Genomic DNA, 13,199 nt, shown 5'->3' on the forward strand with positions numbered 1-13,199 from the left:
AGCAATGGAAAAATATCTTTGGGTGATGATTTAAAAAAAAGAGAAAGAGGGGGGGCCCCATTTGCTGTTTTCCCCTCCCATCTAGTGAAGTCCTTCGCACACAGAGGCCTCTGGTAAGAGTTGAGTAACTTCTCTCAGATGGCCCGTATTCTTTCTTTCTCCCACTTCTTTGGCAACAATGAGCAACTCAACCACCTTTGTAGTTTTACTTTCTTCAGGGTGACTTGCCTGCATAAAGAGTGAATAGCAAAAAGACAAGGCAAGCGCCCTTACTTCTAAAACCCTGAAAAACACCAAAACAGAGCTTGAGTGAAAAAGCCCAGGAAGAGTCAAGTCCAAAGGTTAAACATGTTTGCGACCCTTATCTAAGGAATGAAGATGTTCGCGCCAACGGGCAGAGCTGAACTCTGAATTCTTCTCAGCAGTTACCCAGTTCACCGCCTGTTATTGGTCCAATTGTGACCTCCCAAAAGACATTTTGAAATCCTAACTCCTGGGACCTGTGAATGTCACCTTACTTGGAAAGAGGATCTTGGCATATGTAATCAAGGAAGTTGAGTTCATTAGGGTAGGCCCTAATCCAACATGACTAGTGTTTTTATCAGTGGGATTTTGGACACAGGGACACACACAGAGGGGAATGCCAGGTGCAAACACAGACATGCAGGGAGACAGAAGCAAAGATGGGAGTGGTGTAGCTACAGGCCAAGAAAAGCCAACGATGGCTGGTAGCTTCCAGAAGCTAGGAGACAAACCTGGAGCAGACCCTCCCTTGGAACCCTCTAGAAGGAGCCAACCTTGCTAGCACCTTGATTTTGGACTTCTAGCCTGCAGAAGGGTAAAAGAATAAACTTCTATTCTTTTAAGGCACCCAATTTGTGGTAATTTGGTATGGCAGCCCTAGAAAACTAATAGACCACCCTTGGATTGACATAAAATAAAAGCTCAAATTCTGTAGCATGTTCCCCTCTACTCTTGTTTGTCAAACATCTTCCCCTTCTATTTAGATACCTCAGTAGTGGAACAAATTTAATCATCCCGTCATGGTATGCTCAGGCTAGCTTCTGGTTTTATTTTGATTTATCTTTCAGATAATCTGGACTCTTACACTCAAATGGAAGTGATCATTTTAATACTTTCCCGTGTTTTGTCGTGAATTCAGAGCCGATGCCAAGGGCAGCTTGGCAAAAGGTCAGCAACTGATAATACGACCGAAAAACCTGATATGTCAGCTATTGTTCTACTGTATTTGCTTGTTTGGTGCTATGAACTCATGAAACATAACAAAGTGCTGTATTGTCTGAACGTGTTCACATAACTGCTTTTGTCTTAGCCTGTGCGGGTTGAAGGTCCTTCTCTGCTGTCTTTGTTTTCCTCTAGCACTTTCCCCTCTAATTTGATCGGTACTTGATGACATGGTTGTAAAGAACACCAGGTACCGGGTACAGCAGACTCGCACATACTCACCGCTAAAGTCAGTCTGCAACGTTCCACTGCTACAATGGGCCCACTGTAGAGCCAAAGGAAGGGCATTTCCCAGGAAGAAGAGGAATAATAGCTAACATTTATTGAGTGACTCTTATGTGCCAAACACTCTTCTAGGTGCTTAACAGAAGAGAAGTCTTTTCATTCTCACAAGGACCCTCCCTACAAGGCAGAGGCAGGCACTATTGCTCTGTTCACTTTACAGCTAAGGAACCCGAATGACAGCGATAAGTCAAATGTGCACAGGGTCACAAGGTTGGTGAGGGCCAGGGCTAAGATGAACCCAGGTAGTCTGGCTGCAAAGTCTTCACTTTAATCATTACTCTATTGGCTTTCTACCTGGGAAACACCCATCTGGATCTAAATGTAATATTTTCCTCACTTTTCATTTTTTTCATCAGTGTTTTCTATGTCCAATTCAGGAAATGCAAAAGTTGGATCTATGTACTTGTCCCAGGTTGCAGGATCACCTTTGCCAGTATGGGACTGAATTATGATGGCCTCTGGGGTCCAGTTCTAGGGGATTTTTTATTGGAGTATGTTATAGATCTTGTGATTTTTTTTTTTTTAATGATCAAAGCCACGTGGACACCATCTTTAAGCAGTATCATTTTCCATTTTCTCCAACTAGGCCCACTCATTGAAAATATCACAGCTTTCTCAAAATTAAATGTTTCATTTTTTATCATGTTCTTATACAATAAAATCAGTGATAGTGACAATTTGTAGGTCTGCTTACATGCTTTCAGAACACACATTTAGGGGAGAGGGTGTGAGAGATCCAGGAAAGAGGAATAGAGTCCAGTGCCTGCTCTGGGAAGCTCCTGTAGGCCAGCAGCTCCTATGGTTGAGGTGGTCAGGAGGGAAAAAGAATAGGGTTTCAATCCCATCACTCCCAATACTTCCAATCTAAAAAAAATATTTTAAACTCCTTTAACTATCCTAAAATGACTTTGATAGATAATATAACCTACTTATACACACAATTTAAAATCAATGTAATGCCCCAATAAAACATAAAGAAAAAAATAAAAGGAGGGTAAGTGGATTTTAAGTAGTTTGATATTTATTGCTCAGGGCCAACTACAATTAAAATCATACAATGAGTCAAATGCTTGCACCCACATTCGAACTCTGCAAGTAGTGCTACATCTGTAAGTAGGCACTAAGTCAAGAGTGTGTGTGTGACACACACCACGAGTGGCCTTTTTCCCAGTGGTGAATAATCTAAGTAAATTTATTAGCAAACAATGTATAATCTTCCCCTGATTAGAAAAAAAAGTCAACAAAGCAACATATAATTTTTCCCTCTACTTTAGTGTCATCACTGGGATATTCGGACTGTCTGAAAACCAAGCAAAAAATACGATGTGTTAATTTTAAAAATAGAGTCGGGTGCTGGAATTTCAACTGTGTAAGTTAGAAAATACTGCCTAAGGAACACTGTCATATCAGAGCCTTAACTCTTAGTATAGTTACAATAAAGACTCTTAAGTACCAAATAACCGCTAAAATATATTGCTTAATATATGACCAGCACTATGCCATGTGCTTTAATATATATTATTGGCTTTAATTTTTATCCTATCTCCACTTTTCACACAAGGAACTGAGACCTAAAGAAATATGATAAGCCAAGCTTGCAGAGCTCATAAATGGCAGAGCTAGAATGTATGCTTCTGCAATAGGCAGAGGGTGCTGTGGACCAGTTCCCATCCTCAGAAACTGGTGGCCTGGTACAGGATGAAACACCTGCGTAGGAACAGAAGAAAATTTGACAGCTAATATGTATTGCCATCTGTCATTAAGCGTGCTTCATGTGCATTATCTTATTAATGTTTGCCACACAGGCTCCCACTTACAGATAAGGGACAGGAGGCCGAGAGAGGTTGCTAGGAAGTAGCAGGGCTGAGGTTCAGATGCAGGCAGACTGCCCTGGGGCCCAGGTTCTTACTGGCTAGTCTAAGCTGAACTTCAAGAGAGGCAGATATTTCTGGCGGCTGAGATCAGGGAGCCTTGTCCTTTGAGCTGCGCTGAGGGATGGGAGGAGTTCTGGAAGGTGGGGATGGGGAGGGGTATTCTGTGCCTGGAATGGCAGGAGCAGCCAGCAGCAGGAAGACCCCACAGGTGTGCCAGCCACTGGGAGGGAGATGGGAGCCCCGGGCACAAGGAAGGGAGGTGGTCAGTCAGGTAGTGCTTTCTGCTTTTAAATTTCAGAGGCCTGATTTTTTTCCAGTTGAATATTAAAGATAATGAACTTTACTGTTGAACATTTCTAATTAGAATAAATACATATTTATCTGTTCTGGACAGCTATGAAAATAATTTGTGAAAAAGCCAGGGTGTCATTCCTACTTGGCTCTGCGTGCACTGTGTGCGTAAAGGAATGGCCTGGATTAGGAGCTGGAGCTCCCTGATTCAGCCCTGTGGAGCCCGGGCTTTCTTACTTCATGGTTGTCCTTCTGCCAGTCTGGGGTAACAGCCCCATTTTATCCTGGAAAGACATCAGAAGGCCAAAGAGGGAACAAGTGTGCTAAGCTTCAGAAGAAAGGTCCTATGGAACTCCAAGGAATCACAGATTTTTATTACTCTGATTCATCTGCTCGTTTAACACATAGTAGTTATTAACTACTATTGGCCACAGGCAATTCAGTATAAGAATGTTGCAACCTAGATTAATTTACAGTTTTCACATACATGATCTCATTTAATCTTTACAATTGTCCTATGAAGTAAGCAGATTTTGATTAATTGCCATTTTTACAGGAACTGAGGTCCAAATCACTTGTTTAAAAAATGCTGGACCAAGGTAAAATCCCAGTCTTCCAACTCACTACCACCAGCTAAACTTAGTGCTGTTGGACAAATTCCCTCAACTCAGTGCCTTAAAACAACACACATTTATAATCCTATAGTTCTGGAGGTTAGAAGTCTGGGTGAGCTCGGCTGGTTTCTGTGCTCCAGGTTTCACAAGGCTGTCATCCAAGTGTTGACTGGATGAACAAGGGGAGGCTCATTCCATGCTCCTTTAGGTTGTTAGCAAAATCCAGTTCCTTGCAGTTGTAGGACTGATGTCCATGTTTCCTTGCTAACTGTCAACTGAGGGCTGGCTGTGGCTTTTAGGGGCCTTTCTCCCGTCTTTGCATGTGGATACTTGCATCTCAGAGCCAGCAACAGTGCAGTGAATCCTTCTAACACTCGGAAGCTCACTGACTTTATCTTCTGCTCTCTCACTCTCTGTCTCCAGCTGGAGAAATTTCTTTGCTTTCAAAGGCTCAAGTGATTAGACTGGGTTCGCCTGGTTAATCTAGGACACTCTCCTCACCTCAAGATCCATAACCTTAATTACATCTGTGAAATCCCTCTTTCCATGTAACATAATATGTGCACAAAGTCCAGACATTAGGGCGTGGACATTAATCCGCCCATTATAGGGCCGCTTGGGAAAAGTGGAATTTAAACTCTGCTATAGCCAGTTTTTGCCTGTTGTGGCCTTTTTTTTTCTTTTTCTTAGCTTGTTGAGCTTTCTCTCAGTTGACAAAGCTGCCAACCAAGTTTCCTTGAGATTTTATTTCCCACGGGACACAATCAGTCCAGCTTTCACAGGGGGAAGTTGTTCGTTGCAATTCTCTCTCTAGGTCTTGAGCCATCTTCCTGGTGGAGTTGTGCTTCTGATTTATACTGCTGCTGCTTTCCTGCATTTTAGGAAGATTTCCCTCTAGTTCTAAATTACCTCCTCAGTTGGTTTTCTGTAAAGTTTAATCACATATTAGTGATAGAGTTTAGGCAATATCTGAAACATCACTTGAAGTTCTTGAACCTCACCTCCAGGCAGGGACAGGGGACTGAAGGGCTTCACCAAAGGCACTGCCTCATTGAGCTGGATTTCAACTGGAAGAATTCAGGAGAAATTCAGGGGAACTGACAATATCTTAACATGTCATGGATTTTCAGTGAAGCCAGTTTGTCCCCATTCAGTCCAAGCATTCCTTGATGGGGAGACTCTCCTCCAATGGCCCTGCCTCCTTGCACACAGGCTCCCAAGCCAAGTCAGCACAAGGCTCCCAGTCCACTGCATCACCTTCAGAAGTGTGCCTCTGTGGAGCACCTCTGAAGTGTGGGCTGGTCCTTCTTTTAGCTGAATTTGCCAACTTTATTTATTTTTTATAACATCTTAGTCTCCTGTATCTCTGGCAGACTCAGGTTCAGATCTTTACTGTCCATTACCCAGGACTCTGTCATGAGCAACTTGTCCTCAGTATCTTTACCCAGGAAAACAAGAGAACCATCAATGCAGGCCAGTCTGGGGGTTCTGAAGGGTACCCAGGTTCAAGCTCCGGGTGACCTGCTCCCAGGAGTCCCTCTGTCTGTCTCTTATTCCTGAATCAGAAAAAGGCTTCTGGGTGTCAATGAGTAGGCTCCACTTTCTCAGGTTTCTCCTTGTGGCTAGGACCATAGCTACTCTCAAGAAATATTTAAAGAAATGAACACTACCTATTAACTTGTTTAGGTTACCTGTTAACTTGTTTAGCATTCATGGAAGGTAAGGTGATGGAATCAGAATGGCTATTAACCTCAGAATGCAAGCATATAGCAAAGTGAGATAGAGATACAGAAATGTCCACGTCTGGTCTTTGCTGAGCGTCACATGGAGCTGCAAGCTGTTTCACGGACGTCTTTAGGAGTCAGCAACATGGCAGAAGACATCAAGACCCCAATCAAGGACTGCCAGACTGCCCCTTATGACAGTCGCTTCTCCAACCAGAACCAGACCAGGAACAGTTGGCAGAACTCCCACCGCTGTGGAGGAGGCAATGACCACTGAAAGCAGTGATGTCTCCATGTACAAATGGTACTGATGTGTGTACAAGTCCCTCTGCCCCATATCCTGCCTGGGTGTGGGCCTGGGATGACTGCAGGGCAGAAGGCTCATTTCTTGGGAATATCTGAACTGGCTCCATCCCTCCTCTCTCCTGTCCTCCACCCTTCTCCCAGGGAGGTGAAGGGGGACCTGGGTACATCCCACTCTGGGATCCTGAATCATGGCTTAACTCATAATAGATACTTGTTGGAAAAGTGAGGGGGGGGGAAGGAAGGAAGGAAGGAAGGAAGGAAGGAAGGAAGGAAGGAAGGAAGGAAGGAAGGAAGGAAGGAAGGGGAAGATCTATATCTATTTCTCTGTCTCCATCTCCATCATCTCCATCTCCATCTCCATCTCCATCTCCATCTCCATCTCCATCTCCATCTCCATCTCCATCTCCATCTCTCTCTTAGTCTGCTCAGGCTGGGGCTGCTGTAACAAAATACCAAAGACCAGGTGGCCTAAACAACCACCATTTATTTCTCACAGTTCTGGAGGCCGGGAGGTCTGAGATCAGGCACCAGCATGGCCCAAGGTCTGGGTGAAGGCACTCCTTCTGGTTTATAGATGACCATCTTCACATTTGTATCCTCGCATGGTGAAGAGAGCTAACTCTCTTCCTCTTCTTATAAGGACAGTGATCCCACCTAATGCCCTCCCAAAGGTCCCACTTCCAAATACCATCACATGAGGGTTTCAACATGTGAATTTTGAGGGGACACATTTAGCCATAACTATATAACTAGATATATACAAAACTATATATATGTATATAGAAAACAATGTATAGGAATAGTTTCAACGTTTAGCTGGTGTTCCAGTGCTCTCTGTCTCTGTGTTTGTGTGTGTATGTGTGTGTGTGTATATATATGTATATATATATAAATTTTGAAAAAAATATTCTATCAAATGTTTGTATGTATACATATATAACTAAATATACTACTTTAAGTATTTATACTAAATATTTAGTTTTGAATAAATACATTAAATAAGCACTTGCCAGCTAAATGCTGAAATTAGTCCCAACCTACTTTTGAAGATGTGTCAATTACAGAAGGCATGCAAATTAAAAATAATTAATGAAAAATAACTACAAAATATTATTAATCTCAGAGATTTTTTAAAAAGTACAGTAAAGGTTGGGTTGGATAATCCTCTCCACCTGTAATGTTTCTTAGCAATTGAAATTTGGGCTTCCAGCTGGTTTGGAGAAATCCTAGTTATCGTGGTTGTGTACTTGATTGTGTTCACCTCTTCTTGGGGTAAAAGAAAGTGCTTTGAATATAGTAGATGTGCAATAAGTATTTATTGACTAAATGCATGAATAATATTGAAATAGTAATCTAGCAAGCAGTAAGTCATGATGGTTTCATTTTTTCATTCATTCATTCATTTTCTTCCTCAACAAAAGTATTGGTCCTCTGCTGCATATAGGTATTAGTCTAGACACAGGAGGTATAGCAGTGAACAAGACAGACAAGGTCTTCACCCTTAACGAACGTATTCCACAAGTGATGGCAGAACATAAACAAACCAGCAAGAAAATATCCAGAAGCGGGAAGCTCTGATGTGGGTGAGTGGGAGCCTGGCAGGTTCTGTGGTTGCAGAGGGGCAGCCATGGCCAGAAGCACCGCACTGAAGCTCCGAAAAGACAGGAAATACCACAACCGCTCTCTTCTGCCCTCTGATCTTTGGATGCCGCCCATGAGATAAATACAACCTATGGGCCAAAGAGTCTGAGCTTGGATGATGCAATCCTTGGGCGGTCAGCCTCCCAGAGCACAGAGCAGGGCAGAGAAAGAGCATGATTAGGAGCATGGGACTAACAAATAAGGGGACAATCTCCAATTATAGCCAAGTAGAAAACTTTCCCCACTTCTGGGCTCCTTGGGGGCAAGCTTTAAGTTGGGTTTCCCTTTCTCTGCCCCACAGGACCCATGGAGCCAAAACTTGGCAAGAAGTAAGTGCTTGTTAATTTACTTGCACTGTGTAGAGATCTAAATGATAAATGAGTGTTCTTCAGGCATCAGAGTCTCCCTGGGTTTGGGGGTGGGGCTTCTGGTCATCACTGTCGCCAGGGTATTCCAGCAGGGTGCTTGGTGCACGGTTATGTCCAATTATCTTTTGCTAAACAAGAAAAGAATTCTTTTTGCATACAAAATTTCCTTTGTTACTTGTATGTGGAATTGTGATAGGTTAAAATGTTTCTCAACTTGGAACTCTGCTATAAATGGAAAGACTTCATAAAGGTTGGGGAAGAAAGCTTGGGGGACAGATTACAACCATTTCAATTTCCTTCTCCCTCTCCCAGAGGAAGCTTCTCTTCTAATGGTGATTAAGAACAGATGCATGTATTTCCTCTTTTAAAACCTAAACTCTATATAATGTTCTCTTCTCCCCAAACTATCATGTACTGGGAAATGCCTTGTTAGGCTGGAGAGGAATTAAGCCACAGATGTACAATTTACAGTCAATATTGTTTAGTTGAGGTAAAAATCAAGAAGAGTTTAGAGTATTTTAGAAGTAGAGGGACAAGAGACCCAGGAAGGGCAGGATCAGAGGGGTGGCTCTAATATTAGACAGATTTCCTTGATGACTTGTTGGAATCAGATTTATGCAAACACTCAAGGTTTACAGAATACATTTAAGTATGCTGTAGTCCTGCAAGGGCTCTGAATTGAGAAAAGGCTGCAAGAGTTGTCTGGGCTTGTTCTTCAGAGGGGAATAAGCAAGATATAATAGGGAGCTGAGCGAAAGTCTTATGACTCAACGAAGTGGGGAAGGGAAAGCACTTGCTATGGTTTGAGGCGATTCAGAGGGGTGTGGTTGAGGGGAGGCAGTTGGCCGGGAAGCTCCTTGCTCCCTGGACAACCACAGAGGAAGATGAGAGCCATACAGAGAAAATGCTAAAAGAAAACTTTTCTTTTTCCCCAGCTCCTTTGCATCCAGGCAAAGCCATATGCTTAGTGCTGGTCAAAGTGTTGTGGGTGGAACTGACATAGACGTCTTCTATACCTGGTCCACCAAAAACAGATCCTGCTCAGTTTCCCCCTCTAATTGAGGCTAGAGAGATCCTGAAGATGGAGAGAGACAGAGTTTCTGAAGGTAGAGCCTATGATGATAACCTATATGTGAGCACAAAGTAAAAACAGCCCGATGAAAAAGGCATGAGGTCTCCATTTATATCACTGGACACTTCCCTCCTTTGGATACAGGTTGCAACGGTGGGGATAAGAGTGAAGAAAAATATCATTACTATCATCAACATCTTGCTTCTTCCATTTTAATATATCACCCCTTCTAGGCTAAATAGCAGTAATTTTCAAAAAGGCTTTCTTTTTTGAAGATTGCAATCACTTCCATAGCTATGATTGAATATCAAGGCAAAGTCTGACTGGTAGTTTCTCCAGGATGAGTCAATTGGCTTCTTAAGACGCTTCCCAGAAAAAGATCAGGAAAGGAGCCATACAGGCTTTTTAGGGTAATCAGAGGCTAATTCACCTAAGGCTGGGGAAAGTGCTTCCCTTTCTCACCATCCTTAAGGAGCATGTCTGGTCTCAAACGGGCGGAAGATTGGTGTTGGCCTAGGAGTAACGCAGCTTGCAGCCAGGTTCGTAAACCAACCTGTGCCTGTGTCTAGAAAGGAAAACAGAGGGACTGAGTAGGGTGTTCCTAGGTGCCAGGTGCTGGAATTGCCCTCTCCTTCAAGGCCTGTTCCTCCTGAAATGGACTTTCTCATGCACTTCCTTGACACCCTGATGAGAGGAAAGCCTGCAGGCGGGTTTGGCTACTTTTAGTCTCTAGCCTGTCTACCAAGCTTGCCAAATACAGTATGTGCAAAACAGTTATTCCTTTGATACGTACTAGAGTGCCATGGAGGTAATTAGTGCCACTAGGTAATTTCACACGCGTCACGAATTGGATGGATAGATTATGTGGACATGTGGGAGGGAGTTCAAACCTCCAGTGAAGCTTGGAGCTACGTGGGAACTCCGAGAAAACACAAAGGAACTCTGGGGCAGCTGGCAGGCGTGCTCAAAACTGGGAATGCGGCACCTCCTGGTTTCTGTTTGGGGGGGCACCTTCATCTCTTTAAATGGTTGCAAGACTTGGAGAAGTTTAAGAAAGACTATGGCTGCCATTTAGGATTTTCTAGAAATGACAAAGACGGCCTCAACTAAATGTTATTATTTAACTACTAAATCAGATCAAAGGCTGAGAATTTTTACCTTGGTTACATGTCATTTGCTCGTTTGGAAGGTGAGGTGGGAGAGAAAGGCTGTGGGGGTTTGTCTGTACAATGTCATCTCCTAAAAAGTAGTCTCCTTGCAAATGATGATGGACCTGAATCTGTGCCAGGCTGGCTGTGGTCAGGGTGCAAACGAGACTAGAAACCACACTTGATTTATGTATGACTTCTAAGTGGTCAGGGCTGATCTGGACCAGACTAGGCTTCAGTCTGAATTGGTTTTTGTCCAAGTTATAAAGCAAATCACTATTGATGTTTACACCTTTTCTTTCATTTGTCTTTCAGCAATTGGAGCAGCTTTTCAATATTTGTCATTTCATTTGTTGTTGTTGTTGTTGTGTCTTGTTAGGGAATCAACATGAAAACTAAATAGAGAGAAAAAAACCCCACCACAGTCATCACAAAAAGACACTTCAAAACTGCCCACATTTGACTGCTGACAAACTCTTTGTGAATGTAGCTTTATTAATAGTGATGAGGTTATAAACACTTCATACATTTTAATTTGTTGTTCCTTATATAGTACCAGACTGTTTTAAGCAAACAAAGAAAATTTTCCCAAAATATGTTTTTTAGGAGTGTCCAAGACAAGTATTTTATTTCAAATTCCCTGAGAGGGAAATTAAAATGATCTTTACCCTCTGAATGTGCTGAAGGGTAAATCTTTAATATTTTAGAAACTTTCATTCTCATTATTACCATGGAGGAGTATTTAGGAAACTGTGCTATAGTTTTGACTGGCATGAAAAGAGATACTGAAAAACAATTCCTTTTAAGGCTGTGTCGTGCTAGAGAACAGAGTCATCAGTGGCCGGGATGGGGACCTAACTCATTCAGAGAACATTTATTCAGAGAAGGATTCAGAGACGATTAGAGAAGTTCGTTTCTTTGAAACACAGGGAAATATTAATGAAATGAAGTGATTTTTGTTTCTTTTATCTAACAACTTGGATGAATTCTGAAGATATTTGGTCAGGATAACCAGCAAAAAATTGACATTTTAACACATATTTTCAAGTAAACCTCTATCTACATGCAAATCTCTATCTACATTTATAAAATACACTTACTATGCTTGCTGCTCTGCCTTGAATCATAGAGCCATTCAGTACAGGCTCACTTCCTTATTACCTCAATTACACCCCCACACCCACAACATTCCACTACCATCTAATCCATGTTCAGAATTATATTAATCTGTACCATCACTGGCTTTCTATTCACAACCATTCTTACAACACAGGGAGTAAAACTAAAACTCATTCAATGCCACTGAAAACAACTAGAGCGTCAGGGATGACAACCAGGTACCAAGAGCCTAGCGAAAAATGGACAGGCTACATTAGTCTGGCTTCTTGGAGACTTTCACATCAGGCCTCTGGCCCACTCAGAAAAAGAGAGCTGGAGTTTCACTGCGTCAGCAGCTGGGTAACGTGCTATTTGTCTGATACACTGAACTGAAACTTTTATTTAATCACAGGGCTCTGGCATTACAAAAATAACAAGTCTTTTTCTTACAGAAAAATAAAAGGAAGTACAGGGTTAGATCTTAAGACCGAGAAGTGTAATTGAACGTAAGTTTAAAACATAATGAAGTTTTAAACTCTCCGTGTTGCCCAATTTTCCAGTTGGGCAACATGGAGAAACTGTGAAGTTTTTTAGGAGCAACTGCTTCAATAGTTGGGTTCAAGAGTATATTTCACTTATACATGAAAGGTGACATACAATGCTTCAATTCTGTATATTTTCACATCTTTCAATTGTCAGAGCAGGAGGTTCCAGGATATAAATCTTTCACCAACCCTTATGTCCCATGCTCCTTATGTTCCAATTTGTTATGTCAGAAATTCCGGCATGCCAAATTCATATTGGTCTTTATTTATTGACATAATTGTTGAAGCAAAAGGTAGAACTGCAATGTACCCAGGAACCTGGTAAGCCCAGATGTGTGTATTTTCAGCCTTCAGATAAACAATGTAGAAAATACATTAAATGGTTATTTGAAATGGTTTTTCCAGCTCTAACATGTCTCCAGTTTTACTTCTAGAAAGCCACTGCCAAGTTTTTGCACCACCTATCTTATCAAGATCCGATAGATGAAAAAGCCTCTATGTTCAGCATCTCTCTTCATTCCTCTGTGATAAAATGTCACAACTGATTGATTCTTATTTCATTCTAAGCCTTAGGTCCTCCACTTATAATACTTCTAGGGCTTCAACGGGGAACACATCTATTAGTGTGCATCAAGGAATTATGTCTATTTGCCATTTATGATCTGTAATCCATAATAAATCACCTTTTTTTCTTTCAAAATTAACAATATACTACAGGCTTCTCAGTTGCATGAGAATATACATTTATACCAAACTAAAAGATGTTATAGTCACCTCACATAAGCTTTGTAAGTTGTAGCTAAAATAATTTATTAAATATGAAAAGTTTATTTTACCAATGATGCTGGCAAGAATAAAAGATGATCTAGGTTTATACATTGATAATTTAAGAGCTCAGTGATTGGACTCGCTCCATTAACTAGTTTCTCGCTCAGCTTTATTTTCCGGCCTGGGTGGACAAGAAGTCCGGGGAGCAGTTGCCTTTAGA

General features: G+C 41.8%; 1 pseudogene; it reads left to right on the top strand.

Moving 5' to 3' along the window:
• The first annotated feature begins 6,178 nt into the window (after positions 1-6,178).
• LOC107525823 (cytochrome c oxidase subunit 6B1 pseudogene) lies at positions 6,179-6,435 on the top strand (annotated as a pseudogene).
• The last annotated feature ends 6,764 nt before the right edge of the window (positions 6,436-13,199 follow it).

The sequence above is a fragment of the Miniopterus natalensis genome, chromosome 5 (assembly GCF_054644295.1).
Source record: "Miniopterus natalensis isolate mMinNat1 chromosome 5, mMinNat1.hap1, whole genome shotgun sequence".
In the NCBI taxonomy this organism is placed as follows: domain Eukaryota; kingdom Metazoa; phylum Chordata; class Mammalia; order Chiroptera; family Miniopteridae; genus Miniopterus; species Miniopterus natalensis.